A 16,235-nucleotide genomic window follows, 5' to 3' on the forward strand; every position below is an offset into this window, starting at 1 on the left:
GATGATGATAAGATGATGTGATGAAGTAGATGATGTTAATAATAAATGAAATTGATAATGATGAATGAAGAAGAAGAAACAGATAGATATATAGGTTATATATTTATTTTGTGGTATTACAACAGAAATAGAGAAAACAGTGGGATGGTTCAGTGTGTTGTCGGGTTAACGAGAGGTAGCGGGTTCGAGCCCGGCCTTTGGCATTTTTTTTAGAAAACTCATTCTTTAAAGGTAGTCTTCTCTTATTATTATTATTATTATTATTATTATTATTATTATTATTATTATTATTATTATTATTATTATTATTATTATTATCATTAATATTTTTATTTATTATTATCATGAGTATTAGTATTATTATTAATAATATTTTTATCAATATAGTTATTAATATAAATATTAGTATTATTATTATTATTAGTAAAATCATTATTTTTATAGTTATTATTATTAGTGTTCATTATTCATTATTATTAAAAGTATCATTTTTATAAAAATTATCATTTTTATTATTATAACTATTATTGGTATTATTATAGGATGAAACAATTTTTTATTTATTATTATCAATATTATTTTATCAAATAACTATTAGTTATATAAAACCATATTTACTACATATAACATAACATAACTATATTAATATTTTTATAATAAATATTAATAAATGTAATTACTTAGGTTATTAATGAGACACATAATTAAAATAACAATTAATTAACTAATAATACATAAATTTGTTCGATTACCATAATATGTGTTAATATATATAAATGATATTGGTTGGTGAATCCGAGGCCAACCCTGCATTATTCAGTTTCGTCGTATGCATATTTTTACTACAAAATATCGCATTGTGAGTTTACTTGATCCCTTTTTACTAAATGCTTTTGCAATATATATTTTTGGGACTGAGAATACATGCGCTGCTTTTATAACTATTTTACGAAATAGACCCAAGTACTTAAAACTATATTCTATGGATGGATTATGAATACCGAATATCGCCCCTTTTTAGCTTGGTAGCCTAAGAATTAGGGAAATTGCCCCTAATTGATGTGAATCCTAAAGATAGATCTATGGGCACTGACCAGCCTCATCCGGGTTACGGATGCTTTAGTACTTCGAGGTTTATATATTATACAGATGATACTTATATATTACAGACTGAAAGTTCTGTTTATTTTGGGGATATTCAAGATGCGCTTTATATGTTAAGGTCGGTTACCAGGCGTTCACCATATGAATGATATTTTTATGCAGATTGCGAAATGTCTGTATGATGTTTATGAAAATGAAATCTTGTGGTCTATTAAAAATTATTGAAACGATTATTATGATAAACCTGTGAACTCACCAACCTTTTGGTTGACACTTTTAAGCATGTTTATTCTCAGGTACGAAAGAAATCTTCCACTGTGCATTTGTTCACTTTAAAGATTACTTGAAGTCATTCATGGCATATTTCAAAAGACGTTGCATTCGAGTCGTTGAGTTCAAAAAGATTATTATTAAGTAAATGGCAGATTAAGTCATTTAGAGTTTGGATATATTATGAAATGGTAGGCATATTTGTCAATTATCGTTGTAATGAAATATTGTCTTTTAAAAACGAATGCAATGTTTGTAAAACGTATCATATAGAGGTCTGTACCTCGCAATGGAACAAGATGTTGAAGTGTTCGTCCAGATGGTTTAGGATGGGCCTTTACAGTTGGTATCAGAGCGTCGGTCTTAGTGAACCAGGTCTTGCATTAGTGTGTCTAACTGATAGCTGTTAAGATGCATTAGTGAGTCTGGACTTTGACCGTGTCTGCATGTCAAAATTTTTGCTTATCATTTCTTGTTGGAAAATTTCCTGCTTATCATTCTAAGTCTAGACACGTCCTATTGCATTTATTGCATAGATAGTGTATAGATGAATTCATATCTTAGCATATCTGTTACAGTAAACTATGCTTGACATCTTTCGAAGATTCTTCCGTAACTTATGAGATTTTGGTATTATATATGCATATGTAAATTATGTATTGCAGGGTATTAATCTACGTCCTATATTCTATTTCATATCGAAAATTCCTTTATCTAGCCGTGTAAGATGAATTCTGCAACTAGTTCAAGTTCCTTGGATTCTGACAGCTATTTCGATATGGATATTCATTCGAACTCCGAAAACAGTGTAGCCGGAATGGACCAACCGATTAGCCATCATCAATTCTGGATCAATTGGGGATAGGTTCGTAGTCGACTTAATCAATGGAGACAAGAAGAAGGTGATCCTTTCCATAACCGAATTCACCTCTTGGCGATGAACCTGAAGCACTTACCGGCGAACCAATCCAAAATACCATTTTCACCCTCATTTCCAGAACAGCTCGCAATGATTATATAATATCTACAATTCTAAACCTTATTCATCCGCTTGTTTAAACCGCCAATCATCCAAAAATAATAGAAGAAGTCAACGAGCTTCGCACTCGAGTAGTGGCTTTAGAGAATATGGTGCAAAACTTACAATCACCGGCACCAACAGTACCACCAGCATCAACAACACCTGTACCACCGACAACATTCGCATCACACGTCTCAACATCACAATCTGTACCTTGAGTATAAACATCGTTCTACATATCATTCTACACCGATTATCTTCGTTCTACCTATCGTTCTACATCGATCATTTTTGTTCTACATATCATTCTACATATATATATATATATATATATATATATATATATATATATATATATATATATATATATATATATATATATATATATATATATATATATATATATATCTTCGTCCTACGTATCATTCTACATCAAAGATTCTTTTGTACAAACTATTAATGATGAGAATATTTTAACGGGTAGGTAATACCCGAGAAATATTTAGATTTCGCATTAATATTTACACTGTACATTCTTCGATTCGGATTCAACATTCATTAACTATCCTACTCAAATCCGCAGATATACGTATCCGTTCACCGAAGAATAACTATTTTCATTCAAAATTCAATTTCATATTTGGATTTTGACATATCAGAATCCAACAGGTGGCATAATGAAGAAATAATGGGCACAATAAAACTTGTTAGAAACAAACTAATTATGTATGTAAATTCTATTAAGAATCCACGCTAACAATATCCTAGCTATCTGTTCCTATATCTGTTATGACTATTTCCTTATTACATTTTATTTATTGTCATTTTAATTATCGCAATTAATTATCGCAATTTTAATACTCGCAATTTTATTTAACGTCATTTAAATACTGTCATAATATACTAGTCTTGGTTAATCCCGAGATAATATAATATAATCTTGATTAATTGAGACAATAGTTATGCAATACGTCTGATAAATCGGGACACGTGTACACAATACGTCTAGATTAATTCTAAGACAATAGTTGTACAATGGGTAGTGATTGAGTCTTAGGCAATACGTATACAATACGTCAATTAATTCTAAGATTATATATTAAACTATTGTACTATATTTGGACTACTAACATTGGACTATTAACATTGGACAATTAAAAGGTATTAAAATATTGATTATAAAATATGAAACTAAACATTTCTTCGAGTTTTCCACTTGATTTCATCATATGAATCTTAATGATTACAATCAGCGTTCAATCATCTAAAAATAAAATTTTATTGAAAACACCTCGGATTGATAACCAGTGATTCAGATATGGTAACCTTGAATGCTGAAGAAGCAGCAAAAGCTGTAGATGGTCTTAATGGCCAAAAGTTGATGATAAAGAATGGAGTGTTGGAAACGCTCAATAGAAAACTTGATACTGAAAAACGGATTGAGCAAACCATGAAGGAGACCGTGGATAAATACAAGGACCAAACCCTGTATTTAAAGAATCCAGATAATTCTATATCCGATGAAATCTTTAGCGAACATCTTGCTCCGTACTCATGTTAAAATCTTGCGGAAAATTTTCCTTCATCAATCTTCGATCTTAGAAATTCCAAAATATCATCATAAATATCTTCGATATTTTCATAAATATTCTTGTCCGAAATTATCTATCTCTTCGTACTATCTGTGTTACATCATAGAGGAAACTATTTTAGTTTATTTATTCTATAACATTCGAGTTTACATTATGAATGAATTTCTGGAGAAGTATTGGGAATCGAAGCATGAGTTAGTATAATATAATGACGTCTGGCCAACGTGGTTATATTATAGTAAGTCATGCCGAAATTTCTAATGGAACATGATGATTCACAGATCATACCCTCATCGTGTGCCATGTTACATAACTCTTTCATTCTACTTAACCTCTAAACATATCAAGAAAATATATATTTGATAGTTCTATCCTCAGTAATTCTGGTAATTTAACAAATCAAATCGTGATATTACGTTCCTTCTTGCTTAGAACATTAAGTTCATTTGAAACTTCATACTTACGAATTCTGGACCATTACTGGCTTTACTTAAGGTCGAGAAGAGAAAACAAAAGCATAGAGCTCCGAAATATAAGGGAAAATATAAAGCTCGATAACAACATTGAAATTACAAACCGTGCACATCAATACAAATAGCAATATAAAGACACGGTAGAATTAAGAATAGTATCACCCCAAGTTAATAGTAGGAGTAACAAGATTCTTCTGGTGGAAGATAGAAAAGAAGAATGACAGAAACAATAGTTAAGAAAATATCAAGGATTAGAATTGTATTAAGCATTTTCACAATCTTTTAGGGAAGTATGAATTTAGAAAGAAAGTATAGGAGCGGTGAAAATAATGAAAAGGAAGAGATAAATTTATAGTGGGAATATCAGACAGAGCAATCGGGGCAGATAACCGCATTTAATCAAAGAGGATCCTAATTTTCTTGATTACCGAAGAATCAAATCTTATATAGATTACGAAGATTTTCTCTAAATTCCTTGAAATCCGAAAAGTAACCGTGACTACGTCAAAAGTTAAGACGAATCTCTATTTCTTCATTTCACTCTTTTGTGATAACTTCACTCATACACTTCAAGTAACCGAATCATTTTATCTATATTACTCGATGATGATAAAACTCTACTTATCAACTCATATTAGTCATGAAAACATTCTTATTGTTAGCCATGATGATCTCTATCAAATTTTGGGACGAAATTTCTTTAACGGGTAGGTACTGTGACGACCCGGAAAATTTCGACTAATTTTAAATCAAACTCTCAATACGATTTAGTATTTTTGACACGATAAGAAAAGTCTGTTAGATTGAGTCTCAAAAATTTTGAACTAGTTCATATATTCAATTGACCTTAGACTGTTCTCGACGATTCACGGACAACTATTTGTAAATAGATACATATATATTTAAAAATATAAATATATATATTAATTCGAAATATAATTTGAAATATTGTATTATTTAGTTATTAAAATTAATTATGTAAAATAAAATAAAAATATGATATTAATGTAATTATTATTTAAAACATATCTATATATATAAATAAAGTATATTAAATATATATTTTGTGATTTCGAATCTATTTAGTAAACGACAGTAACACTCAATTACCATTCGATAGATATTAAACAAGTTTAATACGAACTTATATGATTTTAAAATAAACGGTGATCCGAAAATGAGTTATATAAATTATAGGCTTATTAAAAGTATATTTAGGATCTAATTATTAAATTAGAACACTTTTTATATTTTACCCAGGACCAAGCGCGGACAGTTGATTTAACTTAATAATTTTAAATAATTAATGACCAATTTTATACCATACTGACTGAAATAAATAAAGATAATTAATGGAAAAATATGGGATTTTTCTAAAGACTTTTTATCCGTCACTGATTATCAATGGAGCACAATTTAGCACTCCGTGAAAACTGTCGGTAACAAGATTACAAGAAACCTGGCTGCCAACTGTTTGGGTTACTGTGCTGGTTCCTTTTCGATTCCATTTACAAAATTATTACTGTGTTTATATTCTTTTTTTTGTTTATTTGTTAAAGCTTGTTACACATCATTATCATATTATATAGTTATATATAATAGATACATGATACATCTATATTTATGCTGAATCCATATGATATATATACATATATACACTTGCAATAGATGAACCATCACCTCCTTTTCTTCTTCTTCTTGTTTCTGTCTTTCGTCACCACTTCAAGACCACTACATCACCACCCTATCAACCACCTTAACAACCTCCTAACTCCAACACTTTAACCATGATCACCTTCATATTCATGAACCTCTACAACTCACCACCACGACAATCTAGACCACCACCATCACCATTTTTAGTTATTTACTTTGTTTCCTGTTTCTGACCGACATATAAGTCACCTCAATTGTTGCTACTGTTTATTCTTTCTATTTCTTTCTATTTCAAATACCATCACAAAACCTCCACCACAACAACTATCACCTACTCGTTTTCTTTTTTTTCTATTGTAATCAACCAATCACCACACCACCTAGCTTTCTGTTTCCATTTTGTTGTTGTCGATCAACCAGACAAGACACCCATCGCCACCCTCACCAAAACCCACATGCTCGATCTTTTCACAAACCAAAACAACCACCATGCGCCACTAACTGCAGCAACCTATTGATCCTTCGGTTGTTGCTTCATATTTCACCAAACCATCATCACCACCTTTTATTTATTTATTTATTTTTTATCATTCTTTTGCTTCGGTTTCCTGGTTGCAGCTGCACACGAGCTGCTACTTCTCAATGAAGATGATAATGGTATAAGTATAACAATGGAGACGATTGTGATAATGATGAATAACGATTATGTGATGTAAGTGGTTCCTGAAAACGAATTAAATAACTAATAATAATAATATGGATATAAATTGTATAAATATGCATATAGGATACCTGACCAAATTTCAAAGACCACTTTGTTTTTCTTTGGGGTCTACTAACTGACCCACCCAAATAAAAAAAAGGAATTAAACAGACACCGACACCCCTAGTCGATCCACTTCTATTTTCTATTTTTTTTCTCCTTTTCTACGGTCGAAATTAAACCAAAACAAAAGGCTGTTGTTTCTTCGATCCTGTTTCCTTACTCGGCCTTTTAACAAACCAGTGGGCCAACTTAATTCCTAGCAACTATAAGCCCAATAACATGTCTGGCCCAATCGTGATGACTTTATTTATGATCTTCAGGGTGGCGTAGAATAACAAGAATGATAAGGGTGATGCTAGGGTAATGGTTATGACTATGATCGTATGATGATGATCATGATAATAAATGTGATTGTGATATAGTGATGATATTAAGGACGCATGATGATGATGGTAAATGATACCCGATTATGATCGTGTTACGATGATGATGAAGTTAGGATGATAATGGTATGATTTGTGTATTATGATAATGGAAGGAACGAAGATGATGATGATAAGATGATGTAAATGATGTGATGAAGTAGATGATGTTAATAATAAATGAAATTGATAATGATGAATGAAGAAGAAGAAACCGATAGATATATAGGTTATATATTTATTTTGTGGTATTAAAACAGAAATAGAGAAAACAGAGGGACGGTTCAGTGTGTTGTCGGGTTAACGAGAGGTCGTGGGTTCGAGCCCAGCCTTTGCCATTTTTTTTTTAGAAAACTCATTCTTTAAAGGTAGTCTTCTCTTATTCTTATTCTTATTCTTATTATTATTATTATTATTATTATTATTATTATTATTATTATTATTATTATTATTATTATTATTATTATTATTATTATTATTATTATTATTATTATTATTATTATTATTATTATTATTATTATTATTATTATTATCATTAATATTTTTATTTATTATTATCATGAGTATTAGTATTATTATTAATAGTATTTTTATCAATATAGTTATTAATATAAATATTAGTATTATTATTATTAGTAAAATCATTATTTTTATAGTTATTATTATTAGTATTCATTATTCATTATTATTAAAAGTATCATTTTTATAAAAATTATCATTTTTATTATTATAACTATTATTGGTATTATTATAGGATGAAACAATTTTTTATTTATTATTATCAATATTATTTTATCAAATAACTATGAGTTATATAAAACCATATTTACTACATATAACATAACTATATTAATATTTTTATAATAAATATTAATAAATGTAATTAATTAGGTTATTAATGAAAGACATAATTAAAATAACAATTAATTCACTAATAATACATAAATTTATTCGATTACCATAATATGTGTTAATATATATAAATAATATAGGTTCGTGAATCCGAGGCTAACCCTGCATTGTTCAGTTCCGTTGTATGCATATTTTTACTACAAAATATCGTATTGTGAGTTTACTTGATCCCTTTTTACTAAATGATTTTGCAATATATATTTTTGGGACTGAGAATACATGCGCTGCTTTTATAACTGTTTTACGAAATAGACACAAGTACTTAAAACTATATTCTATGGATGGATTATGAATGCCAAATATCGCCCCTTTTTAGCTTGGTAGCCTAAGAATTAGGGAAATGGCCCCTAATTGACGCGAATCCTAAAGATAGATCTATGGGCACTGACCAGCCTCATCCGAGTTACAGATGCTTTAGTACTTCGAGGTTTATATATTATACAGATGATACTTGTATATTACAGACTGAAAGTTCTATTTATTATGGGGATATTCAAGATGCGCTTTATATGTTAAGGTCGGTTACCAGGCGTTCACCATATGAATGATATTTTTATGCAGATTGCGAAATGTCTGTATGATGTTTATAAAAATGAAATCTTGTGGTCTATTAAAAATTATTGAAACGATTATTATGATAAACCTGTGAACTCACCAACCTTTGGGTTGACACTTTTAAGCATGTTTATTCTCAGGTACGAAAGAAATCTTCCGCTGTGCATTTACTCACTTTAAAGATTACTTGGAGTCATTCATGGCATATTTCAAAAGACGTTGCATTCGAGTCGTTGAGTTCAAAAAGATTATTATTAAGTAAATGGCAGATTAAGTCATTTATTGTTTGGATATATTATGAAATGGTATGCATATTTGTCAATTATCATTGTAATGAAATATATGTCTTTTAAAAATGAATGCAATGTTTGTAAAACGTATCATATAGAGGTCTGTACCTCGCAATGGAACCAGATGTTGAAGTGTTCGTCCAGGTGGTTTAGGACGGGCCTTTACACACCTAATCTCTTATATAATGAAAAAGGCATAACACTCACACTCGCACCTAAATCTGCTATTGCATTATACATGACACAATCACTAAGTAGACAAGAAACAATAAATTCACCCGGATCACCCAACTTGGGTGGAAGTTTCGGTGGAACCGTCTTCACCGGTTTTATTTTTACGGTCTTAGTTTCTTGCACTTGCTTATTCTTCCTTTTCCTTCCCAAGGTATCACTAACACAAACTTCATTACCTATCACTTGCTCATATTCAACTCCTTTTATTGGAAAAGGGATGGGTGGTCTGTATGGTGCAAACATTAGTTTTTCAAAACCGGGTGGTGGTGGTGGTGGTGTGACTTCTTCATCGTCACTCATATCTGAAACCTTCTCATCTTTTATTTTTAGTTTTCCTAAATTCGTTGAAACCATGTTAACATTCTCATTCCGAGGATTTACTTCAGTATTACTGGAAGCTTTCCTTGTTCCCTTTCACTCATCATGCTAGCCAGAGTACCTACTTATTTTTCTAGATTCAAAATTTAGGCTTGTTGAGTTCTAAATGACTGTTCAAACCTCTCATTCATTTGGATTTGAGATGTAACAAATTTTGTTTGAGATTCAACTAGCTTTGCAATTATTTCTTCCAGATTTGACCTTTTCTCTTCAGTTTGTTGTGGCTTAATAAGAAAGCCAGGTCTTTGCTGATTGAAAGTGTTGTTTTGAGTTGGTTGGTTATTCGGACCTTGTTGGTTATACGAGTTATTGTTAGGCCCATTTGGATTATAAGGAATGATTGGATTTCGATTGAAGTTTGGCCTTGGCGGTTGATAATTATTTTGATAATTATTTCCCGGCCTTTGGTTCATGTAGGAAATATTCTCACGTTGTTCTATCATTTGCTCGACATTACAATCTTTTGTTAAGTGTGGTCCACCGCATTGCTCACAACTTATTCTTATTGCGTGAATATCTTTAGTCATCTTTTCCATTTGTCTCCCAAAAGCATCTATTTTTGCGGAAATGGAGTCAAAGTCATGGCTAGAATTGGCTCTAGCCACTTTAGATGCACGAAAAATATCTTTTTAATGATGCCACTCATGCGAGTGGGAGGCTGTGTTATTAATTATCTTATGAGCTTCGATTGCGGTTTTCTTCATAATGGAACCACCAGCTGCTGTGTCGATGTCTTTTCGTGTAGCGACGTCGACACCTTTATAAAAGATTTGCACTATTTGAAAAGTATCTAAACCATGTTGAGGACATCTTCTCAACATCTTTCCAAATCTTGTCCATGCCTCATATAACGTTTCATTTGGCTTTTGCACGAACGTGGCAATTTCTCCTTGAAGTCTCATGGCTTTAGATGCCGGAAAGAATCTTTGAAGAAATTTTTCAACTGAAACATCTCATGTATCAATCGCTCCTTCGGGTAATGATTCTAACCAATCTTTGGCTTCCCCCTTTAAAGTCCAGGGGAACAACATAAGATAGATCGTTTCATCCTCAACTTCTCGGATTTTAAATAGAGTACAAATCCTATTAAAGGTTCGAAGATGTTCGTTTGGATCTTCTTTTGTTGTACCGCTAAATTGGCACTGATTAGTGACCATGTGTAGGATTTGTCCTTTAATTTGAAAATCTGGATCATTAACTTCTGGTTGAGTAATGGCGTGTCCTTGGCCCGTGTGTGTGACTCTTATTCGGTCTTCCATACTATGGGGATCTGGGTCTCCCATATTTGAATTTGTTGAATCTGAATTACTAGAAGATTCCGATTTAACGGTTACTTCCTCGATAACCTCCGATTGTTCAATGATTGTTCTGGACGAATGATTTGTGGTTCAGGACCTTCGAATTGTCCTTGAATATCTTACGGGTGCTCAATCGTGAAGTCAGTTTCAAAAATTGGATTATCGGAAATTTGAGTTGGAGTACTTGCTCGACTAGATGATGATTCTAAAGGAAAATCAACAACGATAATATTGGCTAGATGTCTTGATCAGGTTACAGGTGGTGAACGTATGAAACGTGGTGAACGTTTCGCTCGGTGCATTCACTGAATATCTTATTAGTTATAAATATAAAAATTATTATATAAGTAATCAAATTAATAGACTTTTCTGATTTTGCTCACGTTTTGAATAGCCAAAAGATGCAGCAGGTAGCCAGGACCCTTTAAATTGGAAATCCATAACTCGCCACTAACAAATCCAACTATTACTACGAACCAGAAAATTGGCATCTATCAATTTAATCGCTTTTAATAATTTTTCTTCGAAATCTAAAGTTTTTTTTTTATGTCCTAAAAACTAGCGTGTAGAAATGAAAAATAGAAAGCGCGTCGAAAAATAAGAAGTCGAAAATAAACATCGAAAAATAATATAAAACTAAAGTTCTACGTTTAAAGCTTAGCGTCAAAAAATTTAAAACTAAAAGTTGCGACTAAAGTCTAAAAATCTAAAGGTAATGAAACTTAAAATGCAATTCTAAAGGAAATCGGCAATTACTTAAATTGGCACTAAAATCTATTAAAAATATAGCGTTTTGCTGGGTCCCCGGTAGCGGCGCTAAAAACTTGATGTGCATGCAGGGGTATATAAATATACTATTATATTTATTACAAAATACGGTACAATTTACTCAAGTTTTTATTATTTATAGAATGGATATACCTAAACCTTGCTACAACACTTATAGACAGTATACCTAATCGTAGAGTAGTTTAGCTTTGGCTATGTCCGGTTCGTTTCACAGGGATCCTAACTTAGCGTACACTATATTTTTAATCAAAATATATATTTTTACAAATATAAATATATATATATATATATATATATATATATATATATATAAATATAATAATAATAATAATAATAATAATAATACTACTACTTATATATATATATATATATATATATATATATATATATATATATATATATATATATATATATATATATATATATATATATATATATATATATATATAAGTAGTAGTATTATTATTATTATAAAGAGGTTTTTTACCATTTAATGACCGGTATGTCGATTTTATATTTTTATCACAATCAAAACCTAATGAAAAATATTCTAAATAAATATTACTTAATTTAAAATGTAAAAGACAATAATAAAATACAGTAATTAAAAAGACAAATAAAGCGTAAAAATAAATGACGATAAATAAAGTGCGTAAAATAAATAACAGTATTTAAATGACGATAAATAAAATTGTGATAATTTAAATGACAGTAAATAAAATTGATTTAAATAAAATTTTGATAAATAAAATGACAATAAATAAAATGTAATTAAAAAGTACGAAAATATATAAATAAAAGTGTTATGCTTATTTAAACTTTCGTAATCATGATTTTTGACCGTTTGTTTATTTAATTGTTACCCATGTTAATTGTTCTTTGTCCTGGATTATTTGATACGTCTATCTGGCTTTTGTCCAAAATAGTCCATCGGTCATAATTATAAAGTGTGAGTGTCCTAGTCAAATTAACCCTTATACCCAAAGTCAAATATTTCAATTAATTAGGGATTTAAACTGTAACGCGGTTTTCACTTCTGTTAACAATTATACCAGTTTTTCCTATGTATAATCCACCCCTGTTTTAATTAGTCCATGAAATATGAATTCATCCACTTGATCAAAATGAATAATCAATTACCCAACCCAATTGATTAATTAAATGATTGGGAAAGACTCCGTATAAACGTCACTAAATAGGACAACCATAATCATTAATAATTATTAGGTTCAATAATTGGAGAATAAGCGTAACAAGTTTTAATGAGTTATCACTCAATTAGACAATTACCCCATCCATTAATAGTCCATAGTTAAATTATAACAAGTGTCAGTCTTTTGTCCAAACCTTAATTATGGTCCAAAATCCAATTAACCCGCCTTAATATTTGGTCAAGACATCAAGATTACTTCGGTTTATATAAGCATAATAATGACTTAGTTACGCGACATTAATTTAAAAAGGAGAACATAACTTACAATGATTATTAATTGCGTAGCGTTACACGGACAGAACTTCGAATTTAAAACCCATAAAACATTCGTTACAATAACCCAACTAAACGTTAACTTAAACTAAACTGGAGTGTAACTTATAAATATAAATATAAATTGAAAGAAAGAAAGAAAATAAAAGTGAAGGGAGTGTATAAATAATCGAGCAGAAACATGTGAATTTAAAGAATTTTTACGGATACTATTCACCATGCGATCGCATGGGTTTTATGCCTATTTCCCATGCGATCGCATGGGCTACAGTACCAGCTCAGAATGTTTTTGTTTTCTTGTTTGTCGACGTTTTATTTAAATATATATAATTTATATAATTTATATAATTATATATATATATATATATTATATTATATTCTTGTGCATAGTTCACTTGTAATTTTAGCTCCGTTGACTTGCACGTTGATGCTCGGTTTATGTCTCGGTTCCGATTTTTCGAACGTCCTTTCGTATGTTTTAAAATCTTGTACTTTGCGTTTCACGGCTTGTACTCTTGTCAATAATTAGACGTTATTCATCGAGAAATAGTATCACTTGAAGTGTATCTTGTACGTTTGAGCGTTTTGGCCATTTACATCTTCAAATCTTCGTTTCTGTCTTCCGTCTTCGCATTTTATTTATTTAAACGATTACAACTTAAAAATACAATAATTACAACTAAAAGCTTATTAATTTGGGACGATATTGCTACTAAGTATATGTTCGTTTTTAGCAATATCAACGCACATGTTGACAACTCTTTAATAACCAACCCGAGAGATTTTACATCCCCACCCCACACTTGAGATCAAGTAATGTCCCCATTACTTGAGACAAAAAATAGATTAAAATCGAAAGGGTAATGTGAGAAAGAAAATAAAAATTTATCCAGTTTTAATCACTGATCGCGGAATGCCAGTGACAAATGGCGCTGAACTGACTGGCAGCATAAGAACATCATCCATTCCCGATCATCACACAAAAATCATCAACCATGCTGTTTTGCTGAACTTACTGCCAGACTTGAAAAACCGTTTAACCAACCAACAAAAATTCTAGAATACGGTCACAAATAGCGGAATGACAGATGTCGCTGAACTTAATGCCAGCATAAGAACATCATTCATTCCGCTTATCAAGCATCATACATCAAAACGGAATTCGCTGAACTTAATGCCAGTCTTGGTAAAAACATAACAGCAACCAAATCCATCACATACCTGCATACAAACATACCAACTAAACTATGGGGTGGCACACCAAGTGCCAAAAACCCCCATCATAAATATCCGCATACAATAGTCTAGAAATAGAAATACCAAGTACAAGTCATAAAAGGAAATAGTCTAAATAAATGAAAAGTACAAAGATCATCGGGCATGCAAGCCCCCAGCTAATTTCCACTATAAGGCCACTCGCGGCCCGAATTATACTGCTGCAAAAACATGTTGCGAGCTTCCTCCAACACCACTTGCGTGTCATAAATAGGAGCCTCAACTCGCGGCCTCACCTCGCTGCGATAGTAAACAGGTGGCTGGTAAGTCGTCCCTTAATAGTTCGCGGGATTTTGATTATAAAGATGTGTGTTGTGACGATGCCAGTCTTGCCCGTACATAACCCAATGCAAATCATGGCGGACTTCCCGCACCATCTCTAATTCTTCCTGCCGACTTTCCCACATATTATCTTCAAACGAACACTGCTCCTCAAAATGCTCACGATTATCAATTCGCATTTGATTGAAACCCGAAACCATACCATCCCACGCCGACTGCGTGGGAGCCCAAAAAGACGTACCACTACCACTAGCACCACCAGCCATGCTCGGCCCAACCAGGTCCTCAGGACCAAAACACTCATTCACCCTAGCTTGAACAAATTCATCATCTATATCAACATTATCTCCACCGCGACCTAAACCACTACCACTCGCACCATCTGTACGAACCGACGCCTCATACAAAACAAACTGATGTAGTGACCTGAACTTTTCCATGTTTATATATATTAATTGAGATTGATATTTACATGATTAAATGTTTCCAACATGTTAAGCAATCAAACTTGTTAAGACTTGATTAATTGAAATATGTTTCATATAGACAATTGACCACCCAAGTTGACCGGTGATTCATGAACGTTAAAACTTGTAAAAACTATATGATGACATATATATGGATATATATATAGTTAACATGATACTATGATAAGTAAACATATCATTAAGTATATTAACAATGAACTACATATGTAAAAACAAGACTACTAACTTAATGATTTTTAAACGAGACATATATGTAACGATTATCGTTGTAAAGACATTTAATGTATATATATCATATTAAGAGATATTCATACATGATAATATCATGATAATATAATAATTTAAAATCTCATTTGATATTATAAACATTGGGTTAACAACATTTAACAAGATCGTTAACCTAAAGGTTTCAAAACAACACTTACATGTAACGACTAACGATGACTTAACGACTCAGTTAAAATGTATATACATGTAGTGTTTTAATATGTATTTATACACTTTTGAAAGACTTCAATACACTTATCAAAATACTTCTACTTAACAAAAATGCTTACAATTACATCCTCGTTCAGTTTCATCAACAATTCTACTCGTATGCACCCGTATTCGTACTCGTACAATACACAGCTTTTAGATGTATGTACTATTGGTATATACACTCCAATGATCAGCTCTTAGCAGCCCATGTGAGTCACCTAACACATTTAGGAACCATCATTTGGAAACTAGCATGAAATATCTCATAAAATTATAAAAATATGAGTAATCATTCATGACTTATTTACATGAAAACAAAATTACATATCCTTTATATCTAATCCATACACCAACGACCAAAAACACCTACAAACACTTTCGTTCTTCAATTTTCTTCATCTAATTAATCTCTCTCAAGTTCTATCTTCAAGTTCTAAGTGTTCTTCATATATTCTACAAGTTCT

General features: G+C 31.2%; 1 non-coding gene across 1 annotated transcript; it reads left to right on the top strand.

Annotated features, from left to right (window-relative positions):
* Window positions 1-10,465: 10,465 nt before the first annotated feature.
* On the top strand, window positions 10,466-10,572 carry LOC139903104 (small nucleolar RNA R71). Its single transcript, XR_011777948.1, has one exon. It is a non-coding gene; the product is annotated as a small nucleolar RNA R71 (small nucleolar RNA).
* Window positions 10,573-16,235: the final 5,663 nt, after the last annotated feature.

This window comes from Rutidosis leptorrhynchoides, chromosome 3 (assembly GCF_046630445.1).
Source record: "Rutidosis leptorrhynchoides isolate AG116_Rl617_1_P2 chromosome 3, CSIRO_AGI_Rlap_v1, whole genome shotgun sequence".
NCBI classification, from domain to species: Eukaryota; Viridiplantae; Streptophyta; class Magnoliopsida; order Asterales; family Asteraceae; genus Rutidosis; species Rutidosis leptorrhynchoides.